The 16,076-nt window shown below is 57.2% G+C and overlaps 1 protein-coding gene and 1 long non-coding RNA gene across 12 annotated transcripts in view; one reads left to right on the top strand and one right to left on the bottom strand.

Annotated features, from left to right (window-relative positions):
• The window catches only part of MEF2D (myocyte enhancer factor 2D), a 101,137-nt gene that overhangs the window by 17,668 nt on the left and 67,393 nt on the right, over positions 1–16,076 (top strand). For 6 of the 11 annotated variants that reach the window (XM_064638323.1, XM_064638322.1, XM_064638325.1 and 3 more), the window contains exon 1: positions 876–969. The exons of 2 other annotated variants lie outside the window; for them this stretch is intronic. The gene's annotated coding sequence lies outside the window, so the exon portion shown is untranslated. Of the gene's footprint in view, positions 1–424; positions 545–834; positions 970–16,076 lie in introns of those variants that run through there. 3 more of the 11 variants (XM_064638314.1, XM_064638319.1, XM_064638316.1) reach the window with 3 other exon arrangements.
• On the bottom strand, positions 14,244–15,789 carry LOC135403897 (uncharacterized). The gene is made up of 3 exons (XR_010425522.1): positions 15,450–15,789; positions 15,083–15,235; positions 14,244–14,612 (listed from the first exon to the last, which is right to left on the bottom strand). It is a non-coding gene; the product is annotated as an uncharacterized LOC135403897 (long non-coding RNA).

The raw sequence follows: 16,076 nt of genomic DNA, 5'->3' as shown, positions 1-16,076 counted from the left end.
AGCCCCCTGGCCTGTGTCAGGGTAAAACGGGCAGGGTCATACCCACGAGGGGTCTGTGCTGGTGCCAGACACTGAACCGGGACCTTCCACTGCCTCTGAGTCCCAGATCCAGCATCCTGGCAGCAGAACTAGGACCTTCACGGGCAGCTGATGTCCTCCGTATGGCTTTCGGGACACTCGGACCCCAGAGACCCACTGCTCTGAGCATGACACCCTATGGAAGCAGGGGCAGAACCCACCGTCCCCCCACCACCCCGGGGCAGCTGCCTCGGCCGCGGGGATGGGCCGGACCCCCCTCGCCCACCGACACGGGGGGGCCACGCCAGACCCTGCGGGGGAGAGAGGGGAGGTCCCGGCTCTGCCCCCCCTTGGCCTCGGTCCCCTCCCGGTCCCCTCCCGGTCCCCTCCCGGTCGCCCCCCCCGCCGCGGCCATTGGCCGCCCGCGCCGCCGCCGCCGCCCCTGACGCTGGGCCGGGCTCGGCCATGGTCGCTCCCCGCCGGCTCCGCCGCAGCCCCGGCAGCGGCCGGTCCGCGCCCCGCTCAGGTGGGTCCCTCTCGCTCTTCTTCGCCGATTTGGTTTGCTTATTGTTTTGTTTCCTTTTTTTTTAATTGTTCTTTTAAATTATTTTTGGTGGGTTTTTTTAACGTTTCGCGATTCTGGCGCTACTTCCGAGAACGCCTCCCTCCCTTCCTCTCCCCGGGCAGCCTTCGGGGGAGGAGGGGGGCCTGTCGGTGTTTGGGGTGGGGGGAAGCGGAGAGACCCCCCCCGACCGCCGCGCGGTGCCGCCCCGAGGCGGCGGGGATGGGCGGGGGCGGCGGCGGCGGCGGCACATCCTCCCCCCGCGCCCCCCTCCTGCCTCCTCCCCCTGCCGCTTCAAAACAAACCGTCACCAAAATGGTGCAGAGGTGAAGGAGGGAGCGGGAGGAAGGGGAAGAGGTGGCGGCTCGGCCTGGGCGCTGCGGGGACAGGTGAGGGGGGTGCGGGACACGGGCGGGGGGTGTGTGGCGCGGGGGGTGGTGCAGGACACGGCGGGATGCGGGACGCGGGGGGATGCGGGACGCGGGGGGATGCGGTGGCCGGGTGCGACGCGCCGGGATGGTCCCGCTGGGTGCTGCCGATGGGGCGGGGGCAGCACTGGGGGTGCCCACCCCGCCCCGGGGCGGTGGGCTGCGTCCCCGTGGGACATCCGTGGTGACGGCCCACGAGCCCACCCGCGACACCGCGGCCACCCCCGAGTGGGACCCGCCGCGGCCTGGCAGGACCCGGGGAGAAGCAGGGCCCAGCGGCTTTCGGGGGCTGGAGGCTGCCTTCCCCCGGGATGATGAGACGGGGGAGCTGTGGCGGGACCCGCCGGTGAGGCTCGAGGTGCCGGTGTGGGCTGCGGTTTGATTGGCAAGAGCAGATTTTGGGAGAGCCGGCGGTAAATCGAGTCCCGGGAGCGTCCATGCCTTGGCCGAGCGCCGGCTCCGAGCCCGACAGCTGGGATTGTTTGTGCGGGGGGGCTCAGTGCCGTGGTGGGGGGCAAACCCCAGCACTGCCCCCGCGGCCACCCCGGGGCGGCGAAAGCTTCCTTGGCTCGGCGGTGCGAGGGGCCAGCGGTGCAAGGGGCCAGCGGTGCCGGGGCGGGATGCAGTGACAGGGTGTCCGGCATCTGCGGCTGTTCGGCATCCGTGACGCCTGCTTGCCCGCGGCTTATCCCTTCCCCGCAGTTCCCAAACCCCTTTGGCTTTGTCATTGGCTTTTATTTTTTTATTTATTTTCCTTCCCCCCCTCCCCCCGCCTTGTGCACGAGAGCAGCACACTGTCAGCGAGACACACGTGTGTGCTTGCTTCCCTCTTCCCCCCGGGAGCCCCATGGCACCCCTGGCTCTGCATGGCCACCAGCTGAGCTGAGCCCCCCACCCCCCTTCTCATCCTCCCCGGCTGTCGGAGCTGCCACAAGGTTTTGGCCGGTGACTCTCTGCTGCTGAGGGGAGGGGTCCGGGCAGGCACACAGACACTGGTGCTGGTGCAAATTCCCCTGGCACTTTGGCTCAGCGTCTCTGTCTGTCTGCCTGCCTTCCAGGGAAGGCCTGATCTTGCCCCTCCAAAGCCCTTTCTCCCACAGTGCCTGTGGCCACACGTGGGTTTTCGGGCTGGCTCTGCTCCACCAAGGTGGGTGTTCTCAAAGCACTGTCCCAGGACAGCCAGCCTGAATCCTCACTGCCGACAGGGACAGGGCTTTGCCAGCCTCAGTGCGATGGGGATGCTCACCAGGCGAGGCTGCGGGTTTTGGGTGTAGGTAAGGGTTATTCTGGGTATGTTCTTCCCTTCCCTGAGCCGATTTGGTGCTGGTGGCCCTGGCCTGGGAGTGTTGGGGCTGCTCGTGTCCCTTGGGAACTCAAAGTGAGCTGCCTGCCCTGCCCTCGGGATTGCTGTCATGGGCTCCTGAAGGTCATAGACCTCTGGACGGGCCTCATGGCTTCTCCTTTCCTCCCCCACCACCTTGTCCTTCAGCCCCTGCAGTTGTCGTGACTTTGCCAGGCTGAGGCATCCACACTTGTGCTGGCTCGGAGCAGGTGGCTGATGTCCCCGCAGCAGTGGGGCCGCTGCTCGGGTTTCTCCAGTGCCTCTGCCACGGCAGGGATTTAACATGCTCATTTTGAAGGGGCATTAGCTCCCGTGTCAGGTGGCTTGGTGCTTCCCCTCCTGCCCCAGCTCTCCCCAGGGCACAAAGCGGCTTGGGGGCTCCTTGGGCTGAGTGGTCACATCCGTGCACGTGCTCGGTCCTGCTGGGGGGCTCTGGGAACCTTGGGAAGTGCCAGCTTTGTCAGCCAGTGACCTTGGGCATGTCCCTGTGCTTCCCCATGCTTTGGTGTTGCTCTCGGAGGGGGGGTGGTTAATGAGTTTAATTGGGTTTAATTCCCCCCTCCTCACTGCTGTGGGGCTCTTGGCTGCGCTTGGGAAGTGTAACTGCAGAGCTGGAAAGGGCTGTTGCTATTTTGTGCTGTCCCCGAGCGGGCAGGGCGGAGGCATGGACGGTGCTGGAGTCACCCAGGGTGGATTTTTCCCAGGCTGCCAAGTGAAACAAGTGGGGTCTGAGTCTCATTTAACGCTGCAGCCCTTTATTGCGACTCTGGCAACGTAAAGGAGCCTAAATATGGTCATAAACCACATCCACTTCAAGGTCCCTTCGTGCTGCCAGGGCAGCCTCACAGCGGCTTTGTGCGAGAGAGAACAAAGCCAAAAGTGTCGGACGAAAAGTACGGGAGTGGGACCCAGCTGCCGCGGTGCTGGCACGTGCCGGGAGCCAGTGCTGGCAGCTGTCTGGCAGGGAGGTGTCAATGCTGGTGCAGGCCCCGGCTCATGGAGAGAGGACGGACATGAGGATGGGGGGAGATGCTGCCTAGCTCATCCTGAAGGAACAGGAGAGCTTGGACGAGGTGTGGAGGGCTCAGTATGGGCTCTTTCGCTGGGACCCTGGGCGAGTCATTTAAATCTTGAAAAGCATCTGTGGCGAGGGGCAGATGCTTTCTTCTTCCCAAGCCAGAGTGCTTCCCAGGGTCGGGTTGGCATCGCTTGGAGCATACCAGGAGGGACCTGCCACTGGGTGCTGTGTGGTGTCCCTCCTGTGTCATGGATTGCAGGGCCATGGCTGTTTTGGGAACAGAGGGGACAGAGGGGAGGGATGTGGGTTGCTGGCATCAACTCCACTTCGCTGGACCACTGCTGCCCCACTGGGTGCCCCCAACAGCCCAGTGCTGGTGACCTGCCATGTGGAGCCACGGTGGTGTGAGCCAGCCTGGAAGGTGATGCCTGAGGCTCGAGAAGTGAGCAGACAACATCCCATTTAAATCCCGTTAATACCTGGGAGTGCACACGGAGGTGGCCCAAGCCACGGTGAGCTGCACGGGCAGTGGTGGGGCTGCCGTGCTGATGCCATGTCTGTGCCGTGCCGGACTTCCCCATCTGCAACCAGAGCTAAAAATATCCCCCTGCCTCGCCCCGCCGCCGTCCCATCTGTTCGGAGGGCAAACTCCTCGGGCCAGGGACTGTTTCTTATTTTCATCACTATTTCGGCAGTTCCTGGAGGCTGAGCCGTCCCGAGTTCAGAGGTGACTCTATTGCAGATGACAGTCCTGCCCCCGGGAAGGTTCGGCTCTGCCGCTGAGCCCGATGCGGTGAGCAGAAAGCAAGTGAGTCAGAGGAGGAGGAGGAGGAGGAAGGCTGGGGAGGCACGGAAACCTGTGGCCATGCCAGTGCCGCGGGGCAGGCAGCGGGTGCCCCTGGCCACACGGGCCCTCCCTGTGCTGGCAGGACTGTGGGGTGCATCACCCCCTGCCTCCCCCCCCCCCGCTGGTGTCTGAGACTTCACCACCTGATGCACCTCTCAGGGGTTTGGTTTTGTTTTTTCTTTTCCTTTTTTCCTCTAATTAGGGAAGCTTTCAATGAAGAGCTGAAATTTGTTAATCACTTTGTTTGATCAGAGCTCAGGCAGTGCTGAAGACCTCTAGGTTTTTCCCTCTGCCTGTGTGAGCAGCAGTTTGCTTTTGCTTTCAAGATGGATCTTGCCGTCTGCCTGCCAGCAGCTCTGCCTCCCTGGATCTGTCGGTTTGCATCTCGCGCTCCACTTTGCTTTGCTTGTGGTTCTTCTTTAATTTTTCCTTTTTCCTCACTCTTGGTGTCTCCTTGCTGTAGGTCCTCACCACTTACAAAACAGACAAGAGGCTGCATCCTTTAAAAAATTGTTAAAAACATGCCCACTTGGAGCAAGGGTTTGTTAAATATGCAGGAAATCAATTTGGGGTGATTTATTTTGGGAGGGGTAGGCTGTACGTTTGCTTTCTCTTAAATGGGGGCTAAAAAGATGAGGAAGCAGGACCACTGAACTGCACAGGGAGAGTTTTTTGGGGAAACTCAGCCTGTTTTTGTGTGGGTCACGCCGAGGCTGGGGGTGTGCAGCAGCTGCTTCCTGATTCCCTCGCTGCTTTCTTGAGCTGTGGGTGAGCCCTGTATAAAAGGGGGTGATGAGACGAGGTCTGTGCAGTGGTTGTGGGGCTCCTCGCTGCCACCTTCCTTGTCACCTGGAGGGCTCTGGTCGCAGTGAGATGTCCCGGTTGTCGTTGAGTGCTGGGATGCCAAAGCAGCTGCCGGGGCCTGTTCCTGATGCCGAGTGCTGTTGTGGCACCCGGTGGGACTTTAAACAGCTTCGTGCCACTCTGGTTCCCAGGGGAGCGGGCACGCGGTGCTGCTGCTCCCTGGCTGCCAAAAGCGAAGCCTGAATTGGCGGGAGCGGTGCTGGGCAGGTGTCTCGGTGCATGCAGTGAGGACGAGGTGGAAGGGCGGGGTGATGCCTGTGCCGGGATGTGTCAGGCTCCTGCCACCACCCAGGAGCCACCGTGGTGTCCCATCCCCAGGCAGCCGGACCAGACTGTGCCAGGGCTGTGCATTTCACTCTGTGCCGAGCAGGACACGTATGATTTCCCAACATGCAATTAGCCGTTGGTTTTCCTGGAGGCGGCGCACGGCTGTGCCCGTGGCTGCTCATGGAGGGGGTCGGCAGCACCCACGGCCCTGACCATCCTCTCTTTAATTGATCAGTGCTAATTGGAGTCCAGAGGGGGGGAGCTGAGTCCCTGCCATCTGTGCTGGCCGTGTCCTGGCGCCCAGGTCCTGCCAGTGTGGTAGCTCAAGGTCAAAGCCGTGCGCGGTGGCTTTGGGCTGCTGCCGGGCATGAGCCGGCACGGGGTGAAAGAGCTCCCCCCTCCTGTCCTGAGTCAGTGGTGTTTGGGGTTGGAAAGGGGGTAATTAAGTGACCTATTTCTGGGCAGGGAGGAAGGGAAGGAGGAGGAATCGTTTTTCTTTCCAGAGCTTCAAACAGCTTCCAGCAAGCGTCCGGCACAAACCCAAAACCGCTTCCAAGAGGAGGTGCCTCTGTCGCCCCCCAGCTGGGGGGCTTGGGGCACGGGTGGGGGGCTGTGGGCTGTGGGGAAGGGTGACCTCCCACTGCAGCACTGCTGCCGCATCGGCCTTTTTTTTTGGAAGGAGGCAGGGCAAATCCATGGCTCCTGAATTTTTTTTCCTCCTAGCCCCAAAAAATAGTAACGAGATTTGGGAGGCAGCCTGTGGGGTCCCCGACCTGAGCCCACCCCAGGGCTGCCAAGGGATCATCTTAGAATTCCCAGTAGGATTCCTCCTCCTCATCCTTCTCCTGCAATACGGGAGATTATCAGCAGGAGGTGGATCCTGCAGCCCTGGGGGTGCTGGGACTGTCGGCAGGGGGGTTCCTGCTCCGGAGGATGCGGTGAAGCTTTGGGTGGAAGGTGCTATTGATGGATATAAGCAGTGCTTATAAATAGCCCTGCTTGAAAGTTTTCATCTTCCGTTTTAAATGGAAGTGCCTTTTGGAACAAAGTGACTTTCCTCCATCCTTTTGGAAAGCATCTTTTTTTTTTTTTCTCTTATTTTGAAGATGAAATTTTTCTTTTTACTTTTAAATGTTTTCCTTTCCAATTATTGGAAGACTCCAGGGAAAAATTGCTAGGCGCCATATTCAGGAACACATCCCATGTCGTGCAGGTGGAGAAAATATGTGGGGTCAGATTAGTTTGGTTTGGTTTTCCTTAGAAAAGAAATTGAGAATGGAAAATGTTCAAGGCATCAGTGACACTTTTCTGTTAAAGCTGACAAAATTGGGGGGGGCTGAAAAAATGGAGTTTGCTTAAAACCTGCTGCATCAAGTGTAAGAAAAAACCCTTTAAATAAATTAAATAAATTGGATGAAGAACTTCAGTTTAGTGAAAAACTGGCAACATTTCTGGGCTTCTGTCTGGAATTTTTCAGTTGTAAAACCTGAAATCCTCCCCCACCCCAAGCAGTAACCTTGAGACACAGCGCCGGAGCAGGAGTTTCCACTGACAGGGAAGAAAAAAATTAAAATGAAGAATGTAGACAAATTATTTTGACCGACCAGCCTTTTTTTTTTGTTGCAAGGGCAGTCACTGAGACCAGCCTGCCCCTGGGCCGTGGTGGTCAGTCCTGGGACCAGCAGATAAACCAGCATCATGCAGGGCTGGGGCAGGGAGTGGCTGGGATTTGGCTCCAGGCACAGGTGCTCCTGGTCTGTGGTGGCATCTGTGGGAGAGGACTCTCTGCAAGCTCGGGACTGCCAAGAAATGCATGTTTTTCACCAGTCTTGGATGGTCCGGAGGCAGAGAGGGGTCATGTGTTTGTGTAACCACAGGCTGAGCTGTCGGTGTGTTGTCTAAATATCCCGATAAATGTCCCCATGGAGCTGGTACCCACAGGCTTCCCACTGCCATGAGAGCAAGCTCCCAGGCTTGAGAGGAACAGCCTGTCTGGTCTGAATGCCAGTGGTGTCCATCCCTGGGCTGTAGTGTCCTGTGGCAAACGTGGCACCTCCTCCAGGAGGGGACCCCGGTGCTGCTCGGGTGGACAATGAGTGGCAGGTTGGAGTGGCTGAAGACCCCAGAGCTTGTTAAAATCCTGGCATTGCTGGAGCCTGGCTCTGCCACCAGCACCCTCTCCCTGCTGGGCACTGTAGGGGGAATTTTTGCCTTTTAAAATTCCACTGCAGGGAGCTCTGACTTTGGCTCTGCCATGAACATGGAGCCTGGCATGTGGCACTCGGACCAGTTCAGAACTTGCTGGAAAAACCATGGGGGAAAGCAAATCATTTGTGTGTGTCACTGAGCATCTCCTTCGGCACTGGCATCACCAGGGAGGTTGTGGTAGAGGCGAGGAGGTGCCTTCAGGCATGGTCATCACAGACTCATGGAATGGTTTGGGTTGGAAGGGACTTAAAGATCATTTCGCTCTAACCCTTGGGTTTATCCCAGGGGATAAACCACATTTTCCCTGTGTGTCTCTGCCCTTAGGAAAGCCCTCTGAAAACAGCAAATTTATTTCAATAACTGGGACAGGGTGGAAGGGTTGGGTGGAGGCAGAGCTTGCTTGGACGTGGGCTTAGGACAGTTTTCCATCTGGTATTCTGGTGAGGAGCAGCACTTGGGATCACATGGACAGTGTGTGCATGCCAGGCTCTCCTTCAAGAGCATAGACCAGTGTGGGGGCTCCCAGGAAGGGCTCAGGGCTGTGGGTTGGGATGTAGCTGGAGTCAGGCCTTATCTCCAGCCTCATTACTTGGGTGATGCTTTCCCAGAGAGCTCCGTGCACTGCTGGACATCTCACTTTGTGTGACTTAGGAGGACTCGATGCCTCGTCTCCAGGGTTTTAAGCACAGGGATCAATCATGGATCCATCCTCAACCTTCCCTGACTCGGCATGGCCGTCCTTCCCACGCGCCGGCAATGAGCTGCCAGGAAAACTAGCACCTCTCGGCTCGCTCGTTCAAAAATATCCCCGGCCCCGCGCGGATGCCGCTGCCAAGATGGGGAGCGGAGCCGGCGCTACCTCTTTGCAGAAATCTGTCGCCTTGCTTGGCGGAGGGGAGGCTGGGAGGGAGGCTGGGAGGGAGGCTGGGAGGGAGGCTGGGAGCCGTGGAGAGCCAAGCCCCAGCGCTTTCTAAAATAGAAGCAGAACAAATGGTTGGAGCAGGATGCTGGTGGCAAAGGCAGCCAAGGCTCTTCCCACGGCAGCTGGTGGCTGCTTCTTGCTCCTCCATCAATCCTCTCCCCAGAGCTGGCGTTTCCTTGTGGGAGGAGAGGCAAGCATCTGGCTCTTGGGGCAGCCTGGGGCACAGCGGTGGTTTTTGGGGTTTGCTGTGACCTCCTGGGTTTTTGGAACGGTTGAGCTTTGAGTGGGCTGTGAGGATGGTGGGCAGGAGGGGGTTTGGTCGGCATGTGCCACAGCAGCGTGTGCCAGTGCAAGATAAGGAGGAGATGAGTTGGGTGGCGCCAGTTGCTGAAGGGACTTTGTCCCAAAACAATGACACAGGTGCCAGGTTGAGCTGTGGGCACAGCGTGGGCAGTGGGTGCTGACCTGGTGTGTCAGAGGGCTGAGCACGGCTCCGTGCCTTCTGCCTGCTCCCACAGGAGGGGTGGGGGGTCCTGGTGGGGTGAGTTCCTGGTTGTTCCTGGGGTCCCCAGGTGTTTTGGGAGCTGCATTCGGGCCAAACTCTCCTTCCTCCAAGGGACTGCTGCTGGGGAAGGGCCAAGGGCTGGGTTCCTCACTGCCCTGCTCCCCTTCAGACGCTGCTCCTGAGGGGACTAAGCTGCCCGTCCTTGCTCTGGCCACTGGCACCCAGAAGAGGAAATGGTGAGCCCAGGTCTCCTCGCAAATTGAGAGAGTTTGGAAAAAACCTGTTAGTTGCCCTCAGATCTTTGAGCTTTAGGGCCAGACGTGTGTGTGTTAGTGAGGAAGACTTCACACCTGGCTTTGCACCAGAGAGGGTTGCTCCACCTGGACAAAGTGGAAGTGGGAAGGTCAGGAAGATGCTTCCCATAAGGGAAGATGTTCTTGCCTTGTCCTTTCCAGGGAAGAGAACAGGCCACAGCAAGCTCAGCATCAGCCAGGGTGACCTTGAGCGCCTTTGCTTGGTGAGGGAGGCTGCTTTGCATGCCCTGTCCCCACCAAGCATCGGGGTCTTTTTGTTATGCAAATGCATCTTTGGTTTTAGCTTCACAGAGATAAATACCTTTGAGGCTAAATCTGGAGCTTGGGGCACTGCTGAAAGCGCCCTGATGGCCCAAGGGCTGACAGGTCGGATGCTGAAGGTGGTGGTTTGGGTGTTTGGCTTTGCTTTGGGCATGGAAACAAAACGCTCTCTCTGTTTTTCCGCCTGGAGTTATACAAGATTTTCTTGCAGCGAGGAGCATTGCAAGCCCTGGTGGGGGGTCCTTGGCACTCACTGCCCCATGCCTGGATTTCCTACTTTTGCAATGATGTGCTGTGGGGTTTTTTTAAGCATTTAGAACTCAGGAGACCCTTTTGCCCCAGCATCACATCGCCCTCTGAGGACCCCCACTGAGCTGTTCCCAGGCGCTGTGGCTCCAGTGCAGAACTGATGGTGGTGTCTCCATTCCCCCTGGTGCTGGCCACCTGGGTTTTGCTGTTGGGGTCCTTCTCCCGCCCCTCAGAGCGAGGCTGAGGGGTGCAGGCTGCACGGCCGGATCAGTGCCGGACACTGTGCCGGGTGCCGCGCACCGGACCGGAGCCTTTTTCTCACCTCCCTGCTCGCGCGTGGGCGAGCATGGTGTGGGCCTGGCGTTCCCTGGGGCTCTCTGGCTTCCTCTGGGACCCTGTGAGCCCCTAGCAGCCTGTCTCCCTCGTGATGGGGGGGTCACAGGCCGTTAGGCTGGGTTTGGGCAGAGGTGTTTGTGTGCAATCTTATTTTTATTTGTGTGTCTTTCGGAAATTTTTCGTCACGGCAGGTGCCGGTTCAGTGCTTGACGATGGGGCGAGAAGGGGGGCGAGAAGGATGGAAACGTGGCTAAAACTGGTTTAGCTTCTGCTCATGCAATTTTACTGTTTCTGTGCCGTAGGAGAGCTTGAGGCTGCTGGGATTTGGGGGGGCTGAAGCCCTCGGGTTAACAGTCCAAACCTCCAATGGGGTCACGGGTCACCTACGAGCCTGAAAACTCATTGACATCAGCCCAGGGGCTCTTTGGGGCTGAACCATGATAGAGTGACACTAAGAGCACCCAGAAGTGTCTCATGATCTTGCAAAAACACAGGGCAGTGGTGGTTTTTTTTCTAATTGGGAGCTGGACAGGAACTCAGGATCTCCCACATCCTGCTGCTGATGGGATGCCACTGGGACCTGCCATGGGCAGAGCAGGGCAGAAAGGAAAGATGGTGGGGAATAAAGGTAAAAAGGGGAGGGCAGCTCTTTTGGAGCTGCTTCTTTGCAAAGTAGGTTGGTTTTGGCCCCATCCAGGTGCTGAGCCATGGTGGGCAAGGCTAAAGCCACCCCAAAATAGGGTGTTCCTCCGCGGGTTTGCCTCGAGTTCTGCAAGGTCTGCTGCATCTCCCAAAGCCCTGCAGGGTCTGTAGCATCCATGCCCAGGGAAACTGCTGCCCAAACAGTGCCCCAAAGTGGGTACTCTGGCCCGGGGACAGGAGCAAATCCACATTCCAGGGAAGAGAAGGCTCCAGGGAGACCTTGGAACCCTTTCCAGTGCCTAAAGGGGCTCCAAGAGAGCTGGAGAGGGACTTTGGACAAGGGTCTAGAGTGACAGGACAAGGGGGAACGGCTTCCCACTGCCAGAAGGCAGGGTTAGATGGGATATTGGGATGGAATTCTTGGCTGTGAGGGTGGTGAGGCCCTGGTCCAGGTTGCTCAGAGAAGCTGTGGCTGCCCCATCCCTGGAAGTGTTCAAGTGTTGGACAGAGCTTGGAGCAACCTGGTCTAGTGGAAGGTGTATCTGTCCATGGCAGGGGGGTGGAGTGAGACGGGCTTTATGGTACCTTCCAACCCAAACCATTCCATGATTCCCTGAATCCCTCCAGCTGCAACACAGCCCTGCTCCTCCAGCCTCTGCTGCTGAAGCCAAGGTGCTGCCTTGGTTCTTTCTTTTTTTTTTTTAATTCTTTTTCCCTAAATGTGTTACCAGTGCAGCTCGTCCATATTTCCACCACCTTCTCCCTCCTGTTCTTGTGCTGAAGTCTATAATGCTGAAATTATAGCATCCCCCTCGTCACCATGGCAACGAACAGGGATGTATTTAAAAAAAAAAAAAAGGACCAGAAGCCCTCCAAGGATTATGACTTCAGTGAGGGATCAGGCTGGAGGGGAATCTGGGTCACGGCTGGAGCAGACTTTTCTTCCAGCCTGTCTTCAGTAATTCCCCTCACAGCGCCCGGGGCCGCGTCAGGGCAGGGCAGAGCTGCCGCTGGCACCCATGGGTGCCCCCGGGGGGTCCAGCTGCCCCAGGAGGTGCTTCCCTCCCTCTATATGAGATCACTCATCACCCGTGTACACCCTGGGAAAGAGCATCCTCTGCAAGCTCAGTATTCCCACCCAAAATCCAGGCATTTTAACCAAAAGTCTTTTTGATTCCCAAGTGTGCAGTGCCTGCAGGAGTGCCAGAGCCTTGCTCCCCCTCCACCCCGCTTTGTGCAGTGCAAGTTTTCCTCTCATCCCCCAAAATAAACAGGACTTTTTTTTTTATACAATTTTTTTTCTCCTCTTCTTTTTATTTTTTTTCCTCCCTTTTTCCACACCCCCAGAGCCGCTGTTGCTGGTGGCAGAGAGCCCAGACTCTGTAGGAACTCAGAAATGCTGCAGATCCAAGCCCCGGCTGCCCTCTCTGTTTCGCAATCCTTTGGAGTGGAGTTGGGGGGAGAGAGAAGGAATAAAATGGGAGGGGATTTTTTTTTTTTCTTTATTAGAGATTTATAGACTTTCCCACCAGTAGGGACAAGGAGCTGGAGCCGAGCGGCCAATTTCCTACAGTAAGTTTCCAACACTGCTCCTCTCTGGCCTCTGTGAAACCCTCTGCAGCCTCGCCTACGGTGGGTTGGGTTGGTTGAATTTTTGGAAAACCACTGGAGATGCTGGCGGGGGGGGGTTGGCGGGGCGAGGGCTGCTGGCGCGGAGGGTTGGAGTTTGTCTCCGTGGGCTGGCACCTCCCACGGGTTAGGTGATGCTAAGGGCCAGGAAAAATCAGCTCAGGTGGGTTTTCTGAGATGTTAAAGCCTTTTTTCTACCTATTTTTTGGTTGCATGTGAATCCTTCGGCTTGGACTTCCTGGTGGTGTCACAACAACCACTGGCAGCTGCCGGTACCCCCGTGCTGCTGGGGGCACCTTCCCCGTCATCCTCATCCCCCTCAGCCATTTGGCCTCTTGAGGTTTGTGGTCCGTTTATTTTTAGGTAATTGCAGTGTCCGAGTGCTGGAGTGGCTGGTCAGTACCACGCAGCCGGACAAGGGAGGGGTTTGTTGGCCAGTGTATTTTAAGCAGTTGGTTTCTTACAGACGAGAGCCTGGCGAGCTCCTTGTGCTGGTGTGGAGGAGCTCGGCTGATGCCATGGTGCCTTCTGTTCCCACATGGGCCACTTTACCTGTGCCTTGTGCCGGGCACAGGGCAGGGTGCGAGGGTTCGGCTCCTGGCTCCGCTCTGCACCTTCGCGCAGGATCTGCCCCCCCTCCACTGGGGGAAAAAATCCTCCCTTGAGCTGTGCCTGTATGAGATCTGAGTGCTGGCAGCTCTGCTCCTAGTGTCCAGTGATTAATGGGATTAAATTGGTGCCCCTAGTGAGGGTTTTTCTAATGTTGCATTTGGTTTTCTCAAGACTTTTTAAGCAGGGGGAGGCCAGGGCCATGTCGCACTGAGATCTGATTAGATAAGGGAGAGCTGCCTGTGAACAAAATTCCTACCGGATAATTATTTATACCTCCATGTGCGTCACTAATAAACATCTGGATCTGCTCCAAACATCTTCATTTGATTTGTTTTGTAGTTTCTCAACAGGGATGTTTCTCAGCTCCCCACCTCCCTCTCATCGTGTGGCTTTTGAGGACTTGGCTGAAATGAGGGGTGGGCTTTGAGCGGTTGCCCCACTGCCCGTGAGATAAGCCCATTCCCAAGTGCCAGCCTTGCTCTCCCATTCCTTTCTCTGCCGGGGCGTTACCACTTTTGGTTTAGTGAATTCCCACTCCTGGATTCCTGTGATAGGGTGACAGTCACATTGCCCTTTCTTGGGAGGAGAAAATTTGTGGTGTTGGTGGTTGCAGAAGACAATACGAGTGGCCAAAACAACCCAAAAAGCAACCCCAGATGTGTTGCTTTCTATTTTAAACATTCTCCTTTGATTTGGGGGCGAACCAGACTCCTGACCTTTCGGAGCGCGTGGGGCTGGCAGTCACGCCGAGCTCTCCGAGGCCAGGGCTGACTTCTTGCTCTGTTTGTGTAGAGCCAAGAAATTACTATTAATAACTTTCCCTGAATGAGAGTTGAGTACCTGCTTCCCTGGGGCTCCTTGGAAGGCTCTGGCTCCGGCGGATAACATCAACAGTCATTATGAACAGGACCGAGAGCATCGCGCAGCTGGGATGCAGATGGGAAGGGACTGGTGTGGGAAGGGAGAGATGAAGAAAGCCTCTGGCTCGCTGTGAAGTGCCTCGGGCAGGGCTTGCAGGCGCCACGAGCCATTTTAGCCATTTTTTGTGTGTTCCTCCATACTTTTTGCAGCCCCAGCCCCCCTTTGCATGAATGCAATGGAAAAACCATCCCAAGTCGCTGGAGCTGGCAGTGAATGCCAGCTCTGTCCGTGTTGGCTGTAATCTGGGTCTCACCTCTGCCGGGCTCTCAGGAAAAAAAAAATTAAATAAATAAGAAAGTTTCAGTGCTGCACCCAGCTTTAATCTCTTTAAACTGTATTTCGCTAATCCTTCATTAGGATCTCATTGTGAGCTTGTTATCCCGTTAGGGCTGAGCCGTGCGCGGCGGCGCCTGCGGAGCCGAGTGGGAAGGGACTGTGTCAGCCCTGCCATGGCCACGTGCTCTGCTGGGATGTGCTGGCAGAGCTGGGCGAAGTGGGCTTTGCCCGTGGGGATGGGTCCTGTCCCTCTGTCCCACTGCTGCAGAGGAGTGGGTGCTGGGCAGGCACCAGGCACGGCAGTCCCAGGGTCTTTGCTGTGGACTGTGGGGATGCCATTTCTGTTCATCTTCCCCTCCATCCCTGGATGTGCCCATCTGGGGTGTCGGAGCTGGGGATGGGGGTGTCACATTAAAAAGTGCTGGGTTTGGTTGCACCAAGGCTTGGTTGGCCTCAGGAGAGTTTCTGGGAGCCCCCACTGCGGCGGGACCAGGTGCCAAGGGTGAGGTTTCAGCTGGGATTATGTGGGGAGCTGGTGGGAGGTGACCCCGAGGGGCTTGCCAGGAGCCAGGTGAGCTCAGCACATGCTGAACTCCCTTCCCACTGCCACTGGAGCCTTAAAAAAGGGCATCGTTTGGCCTCAGTGTGCACAGGCAGATTCCTTCCCTTAGTGAGCGGCTGCTTTCCCGCTGGGAGGCTGAGCTGGTTCCCTGCTCCATCCTGCCGGCTCCCCCGTCCCGGCCTGGCACAGCCATGCTCCCCCTCCACAGCACCCAGCCCTGACACCCCCCTAGACACAGGGACCTTCTTGGGGCGACTGGCAATGGCAACAGCTCTGCAGCACCCAGGGGGCTGGGATACCTGCAAGCCATGTTTCTGGAAGTTTTTGAAGGAGGAGAGCAGCCTCGCATGAGGCTAAAGCTGGAGAAATGGGAAGTCCATCCTGCCGGATAATAGAGCAGAACTGAGCCTTGCAGGCTGCGATCGGCGAGAGCAGGAGATGGTCTGCAGAGCCTGTGCAGAAAGCAAAACAAAACCCGCACACCCACACATTCCCACATGCGCAGGCACACACGGCAGTGAGCAGGCAGGGAGGGGATCTGCCAGCAGCCGGAGTCGAGACTCGATTTGATTTGGTGGAAAATGAAAACCATTGCGGCAAGCGAGAGAGTTCCTGGCTTTTCTTTTTCCTCCCTCAAGAAAATAATAGGTGGGATTTTTACCTTACCTGGGCTTTGTTTTGTGCAGCAATGTGGCTCTGAAGAGGAGACTGGTGGCTAAATGAGTTGCTGCCTGTTTTGTGCTTTCCTGCCCAGCCTCCTCCGTGCTGGAAGGTCTCGTGGGCATGTGTGTCTCCATGTCCTTGTCCACTCCTGTGGCGAGTCGGGGGAGGGAGGTGGCTCCTGTGACATTGCCCAGCAAGCGACAATGAACTTGGCTCTAAGCCTGTGCGTGGCTTTGCCTGAGAGCCTTGGCTGGCATTTAAATTGATGCACATTTATTTGCCTCCAGGTTGGGGAGCATCTCTGCAGGTTGAGCTTTTGGGCAGTGCCAGGGCATGAGGGCATGGTAGGGGCTTGTGGCATCACTCAGCTATAGGAGATGGGGTCTCCATAGGGAACCCAAACTCAGATTCCCGACATAGCATTGAGCAACACTGCTTCTTGCCATGTTTATTCTGGCAGCTGGGGCAGTGCTGTGCTGGCACTTGTCCTGTGCCGGGGCAGCGTTGGTCCCACTCCCCGTGAGGGGCTTCTCTTCTACACCAGAGCACATAGGAACTGGGGAGTGTTGTGAGCTGAGATTTATGTTGGCTTTTATCCTCCCAGAAAAGAGGGATAGTGATGCCCAGGAG

Source organism: Pseudopipra pipra, chromosome 29 (assembly GCF_036250125.1).
Source record: "Pseudopipra pipra isolate bDixPip1 chromosome 29, bDixPip1.hap1, whole genome shotgun sequence".
Lineage (NCBI taxonomy): Eukaryota > Metazoa > Chordata > Aves > Passeriformes > Pipridae > Pseudopipra > Pseudopipra pipra.
The sequence above is the reverse complement of the archived record's forward strand: the minus strand, read 5'-3'. Positions and strand labels throughout refer to the sequence as shown.